Here is a 19,632-nt window from a genome sequence, read left to right as displayed (position 1 = left end):
AGCAATACTACAGCAGGTAGGGCATTTGTCTTGTACGTGGCCAACCCAGGTTCAATCCCCGGTATCCCATATAGTCCCACAAGCACCTCCAGGAGTAACTCCTGAGGGCAGAGCCACAAGTAACCCCTAGTACCACAGGGAGTGGCCAAAAAAGTTAAAAAAGATAACAATAATTCTAAATATTGTCACATAATATTGATCCATGCCTGGAGATATCCAGATGATGCTTTAAAGTTGTCAGCAGCAAGACAGTAATACCTGTATAATTATTATGTTGTCCATCTCTAAGGAAAAAGTGCTTTAAAACATTTTATTATCAAATCAACAATTTACAATAGAGCTCTGAGGTATTTCACCCTTAAAATAATAGCTAATTTAGCCCACTTCACAATTTTTTTTGTGATTTTTATTTATTTTTTTTTTTTTGGAGGGAGGGGACTTTTAGGGTCACATCTAGCATGCTCCAGTGTCCTGGTTCTGCACTCAGGAATTACTCCTGACGGTGCTTGGAGGACCTTATGGGATGCCAGTCATCGAACCCAAGTTGTTCACGGGCAAGGCAAATGCCCTCCCCACTGTACTAAGGCTCCAACCCCTTATTTATCTCTTTAAGAGTCATTTTAACTGCAAAGCCCAGCAACTATGTTCCTAGGTAACTGAGGATTACAACTCAAAAATACACTTTACACTATAACCTATACACATATCTTTTTTAACTTGGGAGACCACACCCGGCAAGGCTCAGGGCTTACTAACCTGGCACTGCACTCAAGGATCACTCTTGGTGGGGAACGGGGAGCCATACTGGGTAGGGATATGGAACTCAAGTTAGCCACATGCAAGGCAACTACCCTACCTGCCATACTATGGCTTCAGCCCACCTATTTTTCTTAACTGGGGCAGACATAGAATCAAGGTTAAGGAACTTGCCTTACATGAACCCAGTTACAACCCCAGTACAACGTGGTCCTTTGAGCACCCCTAGAAACAACCACCAACTAGAGCAGAGTTGCCCTAAAACTCAGTATGACCCAAAAACCCAAAATACAAAAAAGCTAAAGCCACCACACTGATTTCATTACCCCATGACACTGTCCCAGCTATTTACAAAACACAGCCCTAAACTTTTAACAGAGCATGCTAAATCCTTCGGCCAGTATCCACCTTCTTTCACCATTCCAATATAACAAAATAGAAGAAATCTAACAAGTCTGCTCTAAGTACAAATCTTGGCACAATGACAGATATCGCATATCCTCAAGTCATAATACTAAGAGTATCCCTATTGGCAGAGGGGATGAATGATTCCTCTAGGCAGAGTTCAGAAAGAAAAATCTTTGATGTTAAATCTGGTAAATTGGCAAACTGTGCTGGTAAACTGTGCTGGCTTATCACTGCTTCAAAAGTCAACTTCTTTGGTTTTTTTTTTTAATTTGGCTTTGGGGTTGTTTTTTTGGGGGGTAAGGGGGGCACACCCAGCAATGCTCAGGGATTATTCTGGCTCTACATCCATGAATTACTCCTGGCAGTGCTCAAGGAACCATATGGGATGCTGGGGAATGGAGCCCTGGTCAGCCACATGTAAGGCAAGAGCCCTACTCATAGTAGCATCACTCTGGCCCCACCAGTCAACTAATTTCTAAGAAAATACAATAGGAGCCTGTCATCCCGTTGCTCATCAATTTGCTCGAGCGGGCACCAGTAACGTCTCCATTGTGAGACTTCTTGTTACTGCTTCTGGCATATTGAATATGCCATGGGTAGCTTGCCGGGCTCTCTGAGAGGGGCAGAGGAATCGAACCTGGGCTAGCCACGTGCAAGGCAAATGTCCTACCACTGTGCTATCGCTCCCGCCCAATAGGAGCCTAATACAATAAATTTCGAATGTCATTCCTTACATTTTTAAAAGTTCTTTCATGTACAACATCCTTTAGTCCTCCCTGATGTGAGACAGAATAATGTTCTTCCTTTTACTGAGGAAACAAGCTTAGAAGGGTTATGAAGAACATAACCCAGGCTTGAACCCAGGTCTTAGAGATCTAACACTCTCATGCTACAAGTAATTTTTATTTTGGATATGTTACAAATATGAACTCAAATACATTCTAAGTTTCTAGATACAAATGAAAATGAAATTCACATATATTGTTATAAAATTACTATTAAAGTAACAGTATTAGGACTGGAGATAGCACAGCAAGTAGGACATTTACCTCACATGCAGCTGGCCTGTATTGGATCACTGGCACCCCATAAGGTAGGAAATCAGATCAAAGAGACAGTTCAAGGAGCTGGAATGAATGTTCTGCACACAGGAGGCCCAAGTTCAACCCCTGGAACCTCTTGGTCCCCTAAGCACTTCAAGGTGCAACTCCCTAGCACAGAACCGAGAGTAGCCCCAAAGCATCAAAGTGTTACCCCCCAAAAAAAGTTTTGGTAGCACTCAAATTGCTGGCAATCGTAGTTAAAATATGGATTTGATTTCATACTTAGTCTTAGCATTTCAGTCACCAAAAAAATTATATATAAACTTATCACAGAGGAGCCCTGGGAAAGCTTAGTGGCAAAACATTTAAGACCTCAAACTGGGGGGTGAGTGGACAATTTTTATTAAAACTGTGGGTACCTTAAAAGTGTGAGTCTACCCAAACCTGCTAGGAGTGATCCCTGTACTCCAGATCCCTGTACTCCAGAGCATCACCAGGTGTAGCCCAGAAACCAGAAGAAAAAAAAAAAAAAAGCATGAGACTAGGTGTCCAATCCCTAGAACTGCCCCCACAAGCACAAAGCATGATCCTGAAAGCACTGCCATTTGGAACCCATGATACCACAACAGTGTGTGATCTCCAGTGCACTACAACTAACATGTATGACCCCAATGAGCACTGCAACCAAAATGTAAACAAGCACCCACAACTAAAGAGTACAACACCCAATAAATAACGTATAAGTGCCACATTCAACGGTGCAATTAGCACAACCAAGTGTGTGCTAATTCGAGTCACTGATAAAAACAAAAATGTGGGGCTGTCTTCATAATACATCAGGTAGGGTGCTTGCCTTACATGCATCTGATTAGGATTCAACCCCCAGCACTGCAGAAAGTGCCCCAAACCCTACCAGGAATAATCCCTGACTTCCTCCCCCCAGTCCCTACCCCACCCAAACCCTATCGGGAATGGGAATAATCCCTGAGCTCAAAGCCAGACAAAGCTCTGAGCACTGTTGGGTAAGGTCCCCAAACAAATAAAAATGAAAACCAAAAAATTTAAAACAAAAAGGAAAGGAAGGGTAATATAAGTAAATTTACCACTGAAAATTACAGAATTGGGTGGTCTGCAGGACACAAATGACCTAATGACCTCATTAACTGCAGAAACTTTCTTCAAACCAAAGGGTTTTTTTTGTCGGTTTTCTTTGTCGTTTTTTTTTGGGGGGGTTGTTGTTGGTTTTTTTTGGGGGGGGGGTGAGGATTTTGGTCACACCCAGTGGTTCTCAGGGCTTACTCTGCACTCAGAAATTATTCCTGATGGTGCTCGGGGAACCATATAGGGTACCTGGGATCAAACCCACGGTCAGCTGTGTACAAGACTCTACCTGCTGTACTATCTAACGCTCTAACCCCTTAAAACCAATCTTAATCTTAGGAAGTTCCCTATGTGAAATCGTTTTGATTTCATCACCAAGTGAATTACAACAGCATAAGCATGTTGTTTCTGCATGATATTTGCAATATCAATTCCCAAATCACCTTCAGACAATGTCTAAAATTCTTAAGCTGGGTCAGGGGAGACAGTACAGGGTTAAGGCACATTCCTTACACGACTGAACCCTCCTTCAATCCCCACCTCCAACCACTACATGGTTCCTGGACTACTGCCAGGTGTGGCTCTGGAGGGATCACCGGACCCCCAAACACAACCAGATGAACTGGATAATCCTTGGTACCACAGGGTTGGAGCAGCATCCCTTCTTTGAGCCCTTTCTTTGAACCACCAGTCCTAAGCACCATTTGGTAGGCCCAAAAATTAAAATTAAAAATAAATCCATAGGCTAAAATCCAGAAGGGAAATTTCTTTGGTTTTGTTCTTTAATGGATTAACTTGCACATACGCATTCCAAATTACAAAATATTCATAAAATCTGCACACCAAAGTAAATTATTTAAAATTTGGAAAATCAGGCTAAGGAAAAAACTATTATAGGTCCAGATTATAAAGTCCAGATGAAAGCAATCACATTATCAACAACTCAGGCTCTGCCAATCTAAAGTTTTCAATTATCCTAAATGTCTCTATATTTAATAAGTTCCTAAAAAACGTCACTCATATCAAGCCAAGCTTTTAGCTCAGTAGAGCATATGCCTCGCAAGTTTAGCATTAAAAAAGTCACTTAACATCTAAAGTAATTAAGATGTACTTAATACCCCAAAACTGGATGTCAGTACACAATCTCTGTCTTTAGAAAACAATCTCCTGGGGTAATGAGTGGTCTCCTTGTCTTGTAGGTGGTAGAACAGGGCTCAATCTCCCCCCACCCCACCTAACAACACACATACACACACCCCCACACCCCTGCATCTCATATAGTCCCCCAAGCACTACCAGGAGTGACCCCTGGATCCCTGAGTGCAGAGCCAGGAGTAACCCTGAGCATCTCCAGGTATGGCCCAAAAACAAAAAAAGAAAAAGAAAAAAAGAAAATCTCTAAAGGAATCTTTAAGTTTCAATTCACAGAGACAAAAAAACTCTCTAATCCAAAGAGATAGCAAGTTGCAAGGACCTGGAAAGTGGTAGAACATAGGTTGTACATGTGTGAGATTCCACACCACAAAACAGCTTTTAATACCTAGTATTATCAACCTTTTTTTCCATCTCAAAGCTTTTCATTTTTTCAGCAAATATCTGAAGGCACAGTATATGATGAAAACTATTCTGGTTAATGAGACATAAAGCCAAACAGCTAGCTCAATAGGCTGGAGCATCTGGTTTTTATTGTAGGAGGCATGGGTTAGATACCGAGACCCACATGGGTCAGCAGACCTCTGAGCACAGAAGCACAGGTATAGCCCGAATCTCACTGGGCTGGCCCCAAAACCAAAAAGAACAAAATAGATATATGGCCGTGGACTCTTCTAAATATATTACTCCATGATTAGACAGGATATTTATCAAACTCCTTAACTACCTTACACAACTATAACAACATTTTCTTCAACTCTTCCAACTTAAACCTCACCACACCTCTCCCCTCTGCAATAAGAATACTGTAGGGAATGCCCTGCCACAGAGGTGGGGTAGGGTCGGGGGGCTGAGGTGGGGGTGGTGGGAGGGATACTGGGATCATTGGTGGTAGAGAATGGGCAGTGGTGGAGGGATGGGTACTCGATAGTTGTATGACTGAAACGTAAGCACGAAAGTTCGTAAGTGTGTAACTGTACCTCACAATGATTCATTTAAAAATTAAAAAATAAGTAAAAAATAAAATATATTTAAAAAAGAATACTTCCTTTAGTAACACAACATTATACTTTACCACAGAAGTTGTTAACCAGTATACTATAGCCGATTTTAAAACTGACTTTACCACTCCCCATGGCCTGGAGCAAATTTCAGGAACTTTTTTTATAATACATAGTAAACCTCCCTGGTTCACAGTCCTTGTCTCATGTACAGGCTCAACCTTCCACTTTACTAGAAACCTGAGTCAGAAGTCTGAGCAGTGATCTCTATGTTGGGAGGCTCCTTAGTGGACGCCAGTGAACCAGCAGACACACTTCCTTTCCCGTTCTGGGGGTTCCTAGCCTCATCTCCCAGTACAGCAGCATCTCTCTTGATCAAGTGTGTTCTGAAGACTTGCACAAATACTTTTGATAATACATCTGTTTGCCCTACATAAATACACTATATTTTACAATGCTCAATTTTCAGTTGCATTTAAGTTTCTCTGACAGCCCCATCTTTCCAATTCTTGCAGATCACGCAGCAAAAATAATAATAATAATAATAATAATTCTGAGAAGTCATAATTAGTGGAAATCTTGAAATCGTAAAAGTGACTTAAAGCAGAAGTTCACAAATCTGGCTGACCAGAATCACTCAGGGAATTCTTTAAGGACAGATTCCTTGATCACACCCCCAGATTACCAGGAATTCACATTTCAGGTAATCTTTACTATTTCCGATGACCAGTCTTTAAACCAATAACCTACACGATGAGAAACTCGGGGTCTCCCCCTTGGCTTTCCATTAACTGAAAGTGGGGCGGCACCAAGACCTTGATTACTTGAACTGCTCTGGGTCACCGGAAGATGAAGGAAGTAATTAGAATTGAAAGAAGCCTTCACACAGCAGCTGATCTATAACCCTACAACCCTCTCAACTGTACTGTGTTTACTCAAAGCCCTTCCCTTCTTTAAGCCCAACTACCCACCCAAATCACCGGGCCTCTAGGAAGGAAGACTCGCTGCATATCACCAACCCTACTCGAATTGCCTGGCATCTGAAAAAGGAAACTTCGTCCCCGGCACCGCTGCTGCGCGGCAAAGTAAAAACTACGCTGGGGGATACGGGCAGGGGGGTACAGTGCTGGCCTCCCAAGCCACCCTCGAGGGGCTCCGGTTCCAGACTCGGCAATGTTTAGGCCACCACGGCCACCCCACTGGTGCTGGAGGAACCCCGTAGGTGCCAGGAGTGGAACCCGGGGTCCCCGCACGCCAGGCGTGCGCTGCGGCTTTTCGAGCCGGCTCCCCGCCCCCCCAAATTACTTCTGTTGTTGTTGTTGTTGTTGAACCTTCCAGTGTAATTCAACCCGGGCTTCCCCAGGCATCCCCGTTCTCATTCTGAGAAACTCAGTGGGGTCTCCACTAGAAGAACAAGGCACCTGAAGAACGTAAGGCCTGGGCTCCGGAGGTGGCACCGGTCTCTAACCACCAATTCCGGGTGCGCGTACAAAACACCCCGGGGTGCGCCGCGCGGCTCAGAACCCCGGAGTTTATTTCCAAGTGGCCGGTAAAGAAAAAAAAAAAAAAACCACCACATCGACTCCCTCATTTTGTAGCACAGCTCCCCGGCTCGCAGTGCCAGCACGGCAGGCCACGTCCGGGCTCCCCGGGCTGCGATTCCGCGAGCCGCGGCGGCGGCGGCGGCGAGATCGGCCGGGGCTCGGGTGCCGCGCTGTCCGAGCAGGGCTGCCCCCGCCCCCACCCCGCGCGCGACCAGGTCAGGAGGATGCCCGGCCGCACAGTCAGGCGGCCACTCCTCCTTCCCACAAGTCCCCGGCCCGCACCTCTCGCCCCGGGGGCTCCGCGCCGGCCCCCGGCCCGCCCGCCGCCCGCCGCGGGCCGCTCCCCCGCCGGCCCCCGGGCTCCGCGGACTCGGCGGCGCCTCCCACCCCGCGCCCCGGCGGAGCGTGTCCCCGCCAGGTCCGAGGAGGCCGCCCGGGCCCCGGACCCCGCCTCCCCCACGCCGAGGGTCCGGGCTCGCCGCGGCTCCCTCCCGCCGCGCCCCCGGCGGAGCCCTCCCCGGCCCGAGCACCACACACCGTCCCGGGCCCCCGCTGGCCGCCGCCTCCTCCACAGGGTGACAGCGGCCGCGCCGGGGCCGAAGCCGGCCCCTCCTCCAGCTCCTCCTCATCCCCGGAGGAGACGGCGGGGGGGGTGGGGGGCGGACGGGGGTTCTTACCGGGCGGCAGGACATGGCGAGCCCCGTCACGGCACGGCCCTCCTCCGCCACCCCACGGGGCTCCCAGCCAGGGCGGGCGGGGGGCAGCGCCTGGGCCGCGGGAGCGTCTCCTCCGGCTGCTCCTCCGCCGCCGCCGCCGCCTTCTCACAACCACAACAACATGGCGGCAGCGGCCACACAGAGCGCGCACCCGACACCGAGCCGGGCCGCGAGCGGAGGCGCGCGCGCACGCTCGGGACCTCGGCCTGCGGTCGTGGGCGGGTCGTCGCGAGGGGCGGGCGGGGTTTCTGGCCACGCCCCCAGGGTGGGCGGGGCTGCAGGGTGGCTGCCGGCCCCCTGGCGCGCGGTCGAGGGCCGCTGCAGGGATGGGAGAAACAGGTGGGAAATTGGCTAGGGCCGCTGAAGGGTGTTCCTACGGCTTTTTTTTGGAGGCATCTTGATTCTCCCTAGCTCCAGCGTTCCAAAACCAGTAAATTAAATAGTATTTTTCACCTGTCATGTGAGGATAAAACTAGTTTAGCTTTGGGCAGGAGAGTTAGCTCAAAGGGCTGGAGCCTGCGTTTTGCATGTGGGAAGCCTGGGTTCAAACCCTGATACCACGTGGTCCCCCCTCCCCTCAGGGAGTGACTCCTGAGCACTTCAGGTGTGATTCCCCAAAGCAACTAATTTTGAGGAGACTTTTAAGGTGGTCCCCAGAGGGGTCACTCCCAGTGATTCTCAAGGCCAACCAGTACCAGGGTTCAACGTAAGGGTCAGAGAATATAACATTACTGAGGACCTGTAGTCCAGGGATTCATAAGGGCCAAGCTAGAGGTGCTTCCCAACAGTTCTCAGGGATCCATGGGGTTCTAGAAATTTAACTCCTGTTCTCTCTCCAGGATCAAAAAAAAAAATTATATAATTCATATAAATACTCAAAGTTATACACCAAATATAATTTCAACTTTAAAACTGCAAGGAAAAGTTAGTATTCAAGGGAACAAAAATTTGTAATTACTCATTCATGAGAGCTTGCATACAAATTATATAAACCTGAAAGGACTAAATTAGGCCCTAACAGTTGTATCTCCTCAGAATTATATTTTAACATGTGTCCTTCACTTTTTCAGAAAATAACTGAGAATTAGTCAAATGAAACCCATCTCTGCATTTGTTGAATTGTTTTCTCTGCAGCACTCTGCAATTACTTACCCATATTTCATGCTTATTTATCCCACTTGAATAGTAAAAGCTACATGAAGATAGGATCTTGTTTTATTCCCTATATTGCAGTTTCTGGAACTGTGTGTTTGACAAGTAGTGGGCACTCAGATTTCTTGATTAACTATAGCTATTATTTCTACAACTCATCAAATTGAATCTTTACAACTTTAATTGGTATGATCCTTTCTATTTTACAGATGAATAAATCATATTTCAGAATAAGCTACACCAAAACTACATTCAAAACCAAACCCAAGGAGAGAAATACAAAATTATTTCTCATATGTGGGATATAAGGAAATATAGTAAAGGAATAACAAATGGCCAAAGGCAAAAGTGCCTCAGAGCTGGTCTACACAACTGAACTTACCATGGTAGGAGAGTTGGAGGGACAGGTGTAGGAGGGTGAGGGGAAATGATGAGTTGCCGGAAGTAAACTCTGCACTCAGAGATCACTCCTTGTGGGCTCAAGAGACCATATGAGGTGCTGGGGATCAAACCCAGGTCAGCCACATGCAAAGCAAACACCCTACCTTCTGTACTATCTCTCCAACCCCTAAAATTAAAAATTACAATGCAAAAAAATTAAAAACCTGAACCCAATTAACAATTAAAACTCTTATATTATGTACTGGACTGGAGCAGTAACAAAGTGGGGTAGGGCATTTGCCTTGCACGCGGCCAACCCAGGTGGGTTTGATTCCTCTGTCCCTCTAGGAGAGCCCGGCAAGCTATCGAGAGTATCCCGCCCCCATGGCAGAGCCTGGCAAGCTTCCCGTGATGTATATGATATGCCAAAAATAGTAACAAGTCTCACAATGGAGTGGTTACTGGTGCCTGCTTGAGCAAATCGATGAGCAACAGGACAACAGTGCTACAGTGCTGTATCATGTAGTAGGTTGTACTGCTGGTTTCGTGACATTGGTCTCCTAAAATATAATCCCAAAAAAGCAATAATATTATCGTTCAAAGCTAAGAAAGGATTTTCTATATTTCCACAAAGCTAGTTGTTATTTCTTTCTTATAACTAGTGTCAATGTAGTTCATCATGCCTTTTTCACCTTAACTTCCAAAAAGCCCGTGTTAGGGCTAGAGAGAGTATAGCAAGTAGAGCACTTGCCTTGAATATGACCAACCCAGACTCAATCCCTGACATCCCATCTGGTCAAGCAAGCACCACCAGAAGTTATTCATGAGTACAGAGCCAGGAATAACCCCTGAGCATCGCCCCCCTATATATATATAGTCTATAAATCATAGACTATATATCACTGTCACTGTCATCCCGTTGCTCATCGATTTGTTCAAGCAGGCACCAGTAATGTCTCTCATTGTGAGATTTATTATTATTGGTTTTTGGCATATCAAATACACCACAGGTAGCTTGCCAGGCTCTGTCGTCAGGGCGTGATACTCTAGGTAGTTTGCCGGGCTCTCCGAGAGGGGCGGAGGAATCGAGCTTGGGTCAGCCGCATGAAAGGCGAATGCCCTACCACTGTGCTGTCGTTTCAGCCTATACATATTATTTATTTATAGGCTATATTTATATTTATATATAGTCTATATGTATGAAGTCTATGATTTTAACATTCAGTGGTGGTCTACTGTTTCTTTGTTTTTGTTTTTTGGGTTTTTTTTTTTTTTGTATGGGGTAGCAGCAGTGAAGAGCTACACCCTGCAGAGCTCAGGAGCTACTTTTTATTCCTGTGTTCAGCTCTAGAATCACTCATTGCAGTGCTCAGGGACCATGCTAGGTATTAAACCCAGAGCCTCATACAGGTACTTCAAGTGCTCTACCACCGAGCCACATCCCTGATGCCAGGTACACAAATTGACAGTGATTCTCTCTTTCCATCTTTGCAGTTCTTTCTATAGGAGGGTAGCATTAAGGAGTGAGAGGAAATAGTAAATAAAATAGATGAATTAATAAACAAAACAGGTTTACCCACATGTTACTCCTACTGTCAGATAAAACAAGATTCCCATCAATTCCAGCCCCTCTCAGGGAACTTCCACCACCCAAAACCCTGCTCAAGAAAAACAAGGAGGGGCTGGAAGCGATAGCACAGCGGGTAGGGTGTTTGCCTTGCACACGGCCGACCCAGGTTCGAGTCCCAGCATCCCATATGGTCCCCTGAGCACCGCCAGGAGTAATTCCTGAGTGTAGAACCAGGAGTAACCCCTGTGCATCCCCGAGTGTGACCCAAAAAGCAAAAAAAAAAAAAAAAAAAAAAAACAAGGAGGGTCCATACTTGGGGTGGCCTCTGATTGGATGGAAGCTACCACCTGACTCCAATCAGCCGAACTACAGGCTTCCAGGGAAGTGATTCACCAAAGATTTCAGCCAATGAATGAAGTTCGTAGGGGAGGAGGAGACACAGAGGGATCTTTTCATATGTGGTATACAAAGAAAAATATAGAGATTGGGGGGTGTAACAAATTCTCAAAAGCAGCATAAAGTACTGGTCCCTAGTAGGATGCTTATTCTAGGAGGGGCGAGGGTTGGGCGGGAGTTGGGTGTGGGAGTCTTGACATGATGGAGAAAAGTGGATGGGCACGCCGGAGGAGGGTATGGTGCTGGATGTGTTGGGCATGAAACCCTATTATTAATTGTATTGTAAACCTTGGTGCCTAAAATAAAATTACAAAGAAAAAAAAAAGATACACTGTCGTCTGGCTTCTGCCTCAGTCAATCTTGGCCAGGAATCGGCAGATGACCTTGACCTCTTTTTAGACAGAATATCTAATATTTACCTTTTAACCCAGGCTAAGGAATTTTAAACTGAAACCTCATATAGGAAGTTTATAGTATACAAGAAGCACTACTTGCTTGCCTCCTCATAATTGCTAACATGAATTGAACCTTAAGATTTGCCTATACCACATTTTTTCCTGCTTATCTAATGTTATTCAAGCTACCCTAAGAGCAAGGTTTTATACAGGAGAAAGTAGAATGGTCAGAATTTAAATCTAACTCATGATTCCAAGAGCAAACTTTTTTCATTATCTTTCTTTTCTTTCTTTTTCCTTCTTCTTTTTTTTTTTGAGGTGCAAGACTTCTACCACTTGAACTATATCCCAAATCCCTAGAGCAAATCTTACTTATTTTTTATATGGTGATTTTATTTATGTTTATCTCTTGGGGTCATACCTGGTAATGCTCAGGAGTTACTCCTGGCTCTGCACTTAGGAATAACTACTAGCGGTGCTGGGGGACCATATGAGATGCCAGGGATTGAACTCAAGTCAGCCAAGTACAAGGCAAATGCTCTACCTCCTGTACTATCGCTCCACTGTCACTGTCACTGTCACTGTCATCCCGTTGCTTGTCGATTTGTTCGAGCGGGCACCAGTAACGTCTCTCATTGAGAGACTTATTGTTACTATTTTTTGGCATATCCAATACGCACGGGGAGCTTGCCAGGCTCTGCCGCACAGGCTCGATACTCTCGGTAGCTTGCCGGGCTGAGAGGGGCGGAGGAATCGAACTCGGGTCGGCCGTGTGAAAGGCAAATGCCCAACCGCTGTGCTATCGATCCAATCCTAAAATAATTTTTTTAATTTTTTATTAGTGAGTCATCGTGAGGTACAGTTACAAACTTATGAACTTTCATGTTTGTATTTCAGTCATACAGTGATCATTTATATCTCTCCACTAGTGCCCATTCTCCTCCACCAATGTTCCCAGTATCCCTCCTACCACCCCACCCTGCCTCTGTGGCAGGGCATTCCCTTTTGTTCCCTAGAGCAAATTTTAAACTTCATAGTACACCTCATCCCTAGTACTGCCCAACAATTTACCTTCTGGCAGAACTTTTTAATTTTCTTTAATGAAAAGGGACCAGAGCCATAGTAAAGCAGGTAGAGGTCTTGCCTTGCACGCAGCTGACCTGGATTCGATCTCAAGCACTCCTTATGATGCCTCCAGTCTTGCCAGGACTGAACCTGAATATAGAGCCAAGTAAACCCTAAGCACTGCTGGGTGTGACCCAAAAAACAAACCAAAAAAAAAAAAAAAACAGAGGCAAAACTGCCAGCTGACATTGAAAAGTCACTTAAGGTCAAAGAAGTACTTAGAGGAAAGTTGGTCTGAGTCTAAAGACTTAAGGGTTTTTTTTGTTTGTTTGTTTGCTTCTTTATTTCTTTATCTTTGGCTTATATGGAGCAGCACCCAGGAGCTACTCCCAATATGGTGCTCTAGGTATCTTGTAGCCTATTTGTAGACATGTTATAGCCTACTTCTCCCTCTGGTCTGTAAGCTATCTAGAGTTTCCTGCCCACATGGGAGAGCCTCGCAAACTCCCCATGGTATGTTCATATGCCAAAATCAGTAACAATGCTGGGTCTCATTCCCCTGACCCTAAAAGAGCCTCCAATGCGGCATCGTTGGAAAGGACGAGTAAAGAGAGGCTTCTAAAATCTCTGGGCTAATAGAGTAGGAGACTAACACCCAAGAATAGTAGAAATAAGTACCAGGAGGTTGGCTTCATGGCTTAGAAGCTGACCTCACATGCTAGGGGAAAAGGTAGCTCAGATAGAGAAGGGAACACCAAGTAAAATGTGGATGGAGATCCCGCTCAGGAAGGGAGATGCATGCTGAAAGTAGACTAGAGACTGAACATGATGGCCACTCAATATCCCTATTGAAAACCACAGCACCCAAAAGGAGAGAGAGAACAAAAGGGAATACCCTGCCACAGAGTGGGGTGGGGTGGGGAGGATGGGATTGGGGGGTGGGAAGGATACTGGGTTCACTGGTGACGGAGAATGGACACTAGTGGAGGGATGGGTTCTCGAACATTGTATGAGGGAAACACAAGCACGAAAATGTGTAAATCTGTAACTGTATCCTCACGGTGATTCACTAATTTAAAAAAAATTTTTTTAAAAGCCTATTCTCATTTACATAAGTAAGCTTTAACTCTGGAATCTAAAATATATTTCATTAAATTTTATTTTGTACTGGGATCTCATAATTTAATAATCATGTCTTACCTGTCATTAATAAAACTTTAAAAAATTCAAAATAAATATATAAATCAAATTTCAGGGCTAGGACAATGGAGACGTTACTGAGACCGCTTGAGAAATTTGATGATCAAGGAGATGATGATGATGATGATACTGAGGTATCTTGTAGTGTAGGGGATCAAATCAAGTCTCTGCAGTATACTTAAGCCCTCGAGTTCTCTCTAAGTCCGAGTTTTAATTTTTTAAAGAAATTTGTTTGTCTGTTTGTTTTGGAGCCCCATCAGCAGTGCTAGGACTTACTCCTGGCTCTATGCTCAGAAATCACTCCTGGCAGGCTCCAGGGACTATATGGGGTACTGGGGATTGGAGTTGGATTGGCCACATGCAAGGCAGTTCCCTACTCACTGTAGTATTTTCTCTGGCCCCAGCCAAGACCTGAATTTGAATCTTGGTGCTTCCATACAAACTTCTTGGTGCTTATTTCTTTTCTAATCACCCTTATTTTGGGGGATGGGGGAACAGTGCCAAGATAGAACTTAAGTGAAAAAGTATGTACACTACCCCTTAGTGAAAATCCCAACCTTATTTCCCTTTTATAGGCCTCATTTTATTTATTTATCCAGTAGAGGGGATTTTTGTTTCTTTGTTTTATTTGCCACACCTGATGATGATGCTTAGGGTTACTTCTGGTTATTCAGGAGTTACTCCTTGAGGAGAGGACCAAGGGTTGTATACCCACGCCAACACCCTACCCATTATACTATCTCTCCAGTCCCCGTCCAGTGGAGTCTTAATCAACTGCTCTGCTTAGCTCACAGAAGATACATGACTTCTTTAAAGAAATTAATTTGAAAACTTCGTTTGTTTTCTTCTGTTTTGTTTTGGGCTACATTCAGCAGTACTGGGGACTACTGCCAGCTCTGTCCTTGGGGGCAGTGTGCCAGGGATCAAACCAGTAATGACTGGATGCGCCATAATCCCTATCCTCTCTGGCCCTGAAAAATAAAATTTATTTTTGGTTTTAGGGCCACACCCAGAGGTGCTCAGGGCTTACTTCTGACTTTGTGTTCAAGGATCACTACTGACAAGGCTAGGGGGATTATACACAGTGTTGGGGATTGAACTCAGGCCAGCTGCATGTAAGGTAATATCTCTCCAATCCCCACTGAAATTTCTTGTATCTAATGAAAAATCAAACCATTGAACCTGATTCTATACAGACTTTGGCTAAAGACAAAACCCTGAACCAAATTTGAGTGGTACGTCAAGAAAAGGGAGAAATGGGGGGTGGGGGACAGAGAGGCAGTACAGCGGGTAGGGCACTAGTATTGCATGTGGCCCATCCAAGTTCAATCTCTGCCATCCCATATGGTTCCGGGAGCACCACCAGGAGTAATTCCTGAGTACACAAGGCATGGCCCCAAAACAAAAAAGACAGACAGAGACAAGGAGATAGATAGAGAGAAAAGACCAATCCATGTTCTGTGAAAGCTTACTGCCCAATTTTTCATATGAGGGGCCCTTTGTACCCTCCTGACTTTCTTTTTTTTTTTTTGCTTACACCTGGTGATGTATAGGGGTTACTCCTGGCTCATGCACTCAGAAATTAATTCCTGAAGATGCTCAGGGGACAATATGGGATGCTGGGAATCGAACCCAGGTCAGATGCATGCAAGGCAAACGCCCTACCTGCTGTGCTATCGCTCCAGCACCCCCCTCCTGACTTTCTCTCTCTCCTAATGCAACCCTTTCAGCCTCCTCCTACCCCCACCTTCAAAGCTGAAAATATTCTTTTCAGCTGCTCAGGCACTCTTGGAAGTAGTCTAAGACAGATGGGAAGGTTGATTGATGGAGGCATCCCAAGGTCAATCAGAGCCCCTCTAAGGCAAGTGTTCTACAAGCCCCAAAATGCAGCCTTCCTAACACAGGGCCTGCTGCTTTAACATAAATTATTTTCTTATCTAAAATAAATAATAAAGTCTTTGTGTGTTATCAGAAAACATGTATAAGCCTTCAGCATATCCTGGGCCTCCCAATCCAACTAGCACACAGGGTGTCTGCAGTTCTCAGATGTTAAGGAACCATTTGTTCAGCATCAGATAGAAAGTAGGATTAGAATCAAGTTTATAAGATTCAAAACTCTCCATGCATTTTCCAGACAACACACTGCATCCCTCTTGCTGATGGATGTCAGCTCAACTCCAGATGCCTACAGAGCCATGGTCCTCAAACTGTGGGTCCCTGGTTCTGTTTGTGTGTATGCTCTGTGTGTGTGTGTGTGTGTGTGTGTGTGGTGTTAACTCTTTCAGTGGCCCAGATGATACTAAGGAATCATTTACTGTTTAAAAAAGTTTTTGGACTGCACCAGCAATGCTCAGGGGTTATTTCTGGCTCTGCGGTCAGGAATTACTTCTGGCAGGCTTTGAGGATCATATTAAGGTCCTAAGGATCATATCCTGGTGGTCCACATGCAAGGCAAACTCCCTACCAGCTTTACTATGGCTTCTGTCCCCAGTATTTACCTTTCTTGAGAAACAATGTTGTCATTTGTTCTGACGATACATAGCAGTGATGGTAAAATTACAGGTACAAATTAAGACAGTGGTACTGTTAGTACTGATAGTTATCATATTCCTCACTTATGTGCACAGATACTAAACAAAATGTGAATTTCATTTAAGAATGATCTTGATAAGCAGTTTAAAAATTAATTTTATTAAATCTAGACCTTCAACTGCTAGTCTCTTTGATAGTCTCTGTGATAAAATAAAAATTATGCATATTTCTTTTATGGAGGTGAAATTTACATAATGCAAAAGTAATCGTTTTATGGAATCAGGATTTAGTACAGCGGGTAGGGCATTTGCACACAGCTGCAGCTAACCTGGGTTCAATGCCCAGCACCCTATCTGGTACCCCCAGAATCATCAGGAGTGATCCTCTAAGCTCAGAGACAAGAGTAAATCCTGAGCACACCCCAAAAATTAAACAACAAACACCCTACCATTTTAAAGGGGAGAATTGTGGCATTTAGTATATTTATAAATTGTGCAATCACCACCTCTATCCAGTTCCAAATACTTTCACTCTAAAATGAAGCATCCCCATTAAGCAGTTTCTCTTTTCAGAAAGCACTTTTGTCTTGCACAGAAGTAGGATAGTTGTATCCACAAAAAGCATTAGTGAACTTGTCTGGGTCTCAAGCTGAGCTAACCTTTCTTTTTCAAGAGAATTAAAATATTTGGGGAGGGGATAACACCCAGCAGTGCCCAGAGCTTCCTCCTGGCTTTGTAATCACTCCTGGTGGGGGTCAGAAAACTATCTGGGGTGCTGGGGGATTGAATCCCAATTGGGCACATGCAAGGCAAGCGTCTTACTTGCTCTACTATTGCTCTAGCCCCAATTAAAAGATTTTTTTTTACTATGTTTACTTTACTTGAAAGAACAAACATTCAAAATAGTTTTCAGATTTGAATATTTGGCATTTTCTCAAAAATCTATGAAATGAGCGCATCACTTCAAATAAAACAGCTCAAAGTATTTGTGGGCAATGAAAAATCTTGATCTTAATTAGAATTTTGAAAAACTTGAATGTTCTATCACGAACTTAACAATTTCCCTAAAACCTAATGTCTTTTCTGTTTAAATGGGTAGTAAAGTTAGCAAGAGTGAAATTTTGGTTTTGTAAAATGAATATGCTAACATTTGGAAGAGCTGCATAACTCAGTGAACCAATATTTTTCAAATGACCTATTCATAATGTAACCAAATCATATTTAAATAAAGATCCATTCAAAGTAAGCATAAGATAAATCAATAAATGTTAATGTAACAAACTACAAAAAGTTTATTCATATGAATCTATGTAATTACACTTTAAGAAACCAGAATTTGTCAAGTTTTGATGTATCAAAATAGTGTCAAAATAAAATATCCATAATATTATCTGATTATTTAAGGCTGATAGCCTTCATCGATTTTTTTGCGGAGGTAACATAACTGGAATGTCCTCAGGGATTAGGGATCATTCCTGGCTGTGTTTGGAGGACCATATTGGGTGCGTAGGACCAAACCTGGGTGGTCGTGTGCTAGGCAATCACCCTACCCACTGTGCTGTCAGTCTGGTCCTCTTCATCAATTTCAATGAACAAACTGAAAGCAGCAGATGGAGAGTAAAGAATTCTTCTATAAAGTCAAACCTTAATAAGATTTGCAAATGTGTAGAAAATTTCATTCTCACAAAATTGTTTTAGGAAACATTATTCTTTGTAAAAATATTTTATTTATATAAAAATATGTGACCTTTTTAAAATATATTGTTGTGGGGCCAGAGAGATAGCACAGAGGTTAAGGAACTTGCTTTGCATGAAACTGTAGCCATAGCAATGGTTTGAATTCGGACACAGCATATGGTCCCTTGAGCAATATCAAGAGGGACTCCTGAAAAAAAAGAGTGGCTCCTGAACACAGTCAGGCATGACATAGATAGATATAGATATAGATGATTTTGATTTTTTTGTTTTGTTTTTAAGCCATACCGGTGGTGCTAAGGGTTTACTCCTGCCTTTGTGTTAAGGGATCATTCCTGACAAGCTCGGGGGACCATGTGAGGTAACAGGGATCAAACCAGGGTTGGCCCCGTGCAAGGTAATACTACCTGCTGTAGTATCTCTCTGGGCCCTGCTATTTTTATTTCTGTATAAAATATATAATGGCATTTTAAATAACATTATTTTTTATAGACTACTGTAGCAGTGTCGTCTTGTTGTTCATCAATTTGCTGGAGTGGGCACTAATAATGTCTCCATTGTGAGACTTGTTACTGTTTTTGTCATATCGAATACAACAGGGGTAGCTTGCCAGGCTCTGCGTGGGCGGGCAGGATACTCTCTGTAGCTGCCGGGCTCTCCGAGAGGGGCAGAGGAATCCAATCCCAGTTGGCGGCGTGGAAGGCAAACGCCCTACCCGCTGTGCTATCGCTCCAGCCTACTTTATAGATTACAAATTTAATATACAGTCAGAGAGAGTGTTTGTTAGTCCTTGTTGGGAGCCATACCTGGTGGTGCTCAGGGTCCATTCCTGGAGTATGCTCCCTGTGATGCTGGGGACCATATGGTGCTGGAGATCAGACCCAGGTCTCCTACATGCAAAACATACAGTCCAGCCCTTCACGCCATCTTCCATGCCTAGTCAGTTTTAATTTATAACAAGTTAAATGTCAATTGTCATATAACCTACATTAACTAACTCCTTACAGCCTTCTATAATTTGTTGTTGTTGTTGTTTATTTTGGGACCATACTCAGTGGCCCTCAGGGATTACTCCTGACTCGGTGCTCAGGTGGCAGGTCTTAGGGAGTGCTAGGGATTGAACCTGGATCAACCACGTGCAGAGTAAGTGCCCTACTTGCTGCGCTCTCTCCATGCTTAGGTTTTCCATAATTTTAAAGGAACCAACAAGTTAAAGACTCATTGATCTAGAGTGCCCACTGGAGCCTCTCAACCACAGTTATTTTTCAGCCAGTACATGAATTTTTGTATAAATATTTGTGTTTAATACCTCTTTGGGAAAATATAACAGATAAATTCAATATCACAAATAGTTTTGCTTGAATGATGTTAAATTTCTTTATGAAAAATGATGAATTAATTAAACAAAAATCAAATGACGTTAACATTAAGCCAAAGTTTGTAAAAAAACTAAAGCACGCCGATGGGCGTGTGCACTCTCGGGCTCTACAGGCAGCTCTGTCTCACCGCCCGAGTTCGGTGCTCTG

At 44.1% G+C, this 19,632-nt stretch overlaps 1 protein-coding gene across 6 annotated transcripts in view; it reads right to left on the bottom strand.

Moving 5' to 3' along the window:
- Nucleotides 1–7,895, bottom strand: part of MTMR3 (myotubularin related protein 3) — a 129,365-nt gene extending 121,470 nt beyond the window's left edge. For 2 of the 6 annotated variants that reach the window (XM_055146836.1, XM_055146837.1), the window contains exon 1: nucleotides 7,683–7,894. The gene's annotated coding sequence lies outside the window, so the exon portion shown is untranslated. Of the gene's footprint in view, nucleotides 1–7,682 lie in introns of all 6 variants that reach the window. The other 4 variants (XM_055146839.1, XM_055146840.1, XM_055146838.1 and 1 more) reach the window with 3 other exon arrangements.
- Nucleotides 7,896–19,632: the final 11,737 nt, after the last annotated feature.

Source organism: Sorex araneus, chromosome 9 (genome assembly GCF_027595985.1).
Source record: "Sorex araneus isolate mSorAra2 chromosome 9, mSorAra2.pri, whole genome shotgun sequence".
NCBI classification, from domain to species: Eukaryota; Metazoa; Chordata; class Mammalia; order Eulipotyphla; family Soricidae; genus Sorex; species Sorex araneus.
Note: the sequence above shows the minus strand (reverse complement) of the source record. Positions and strands in the feature narration are given on the sequence as shown.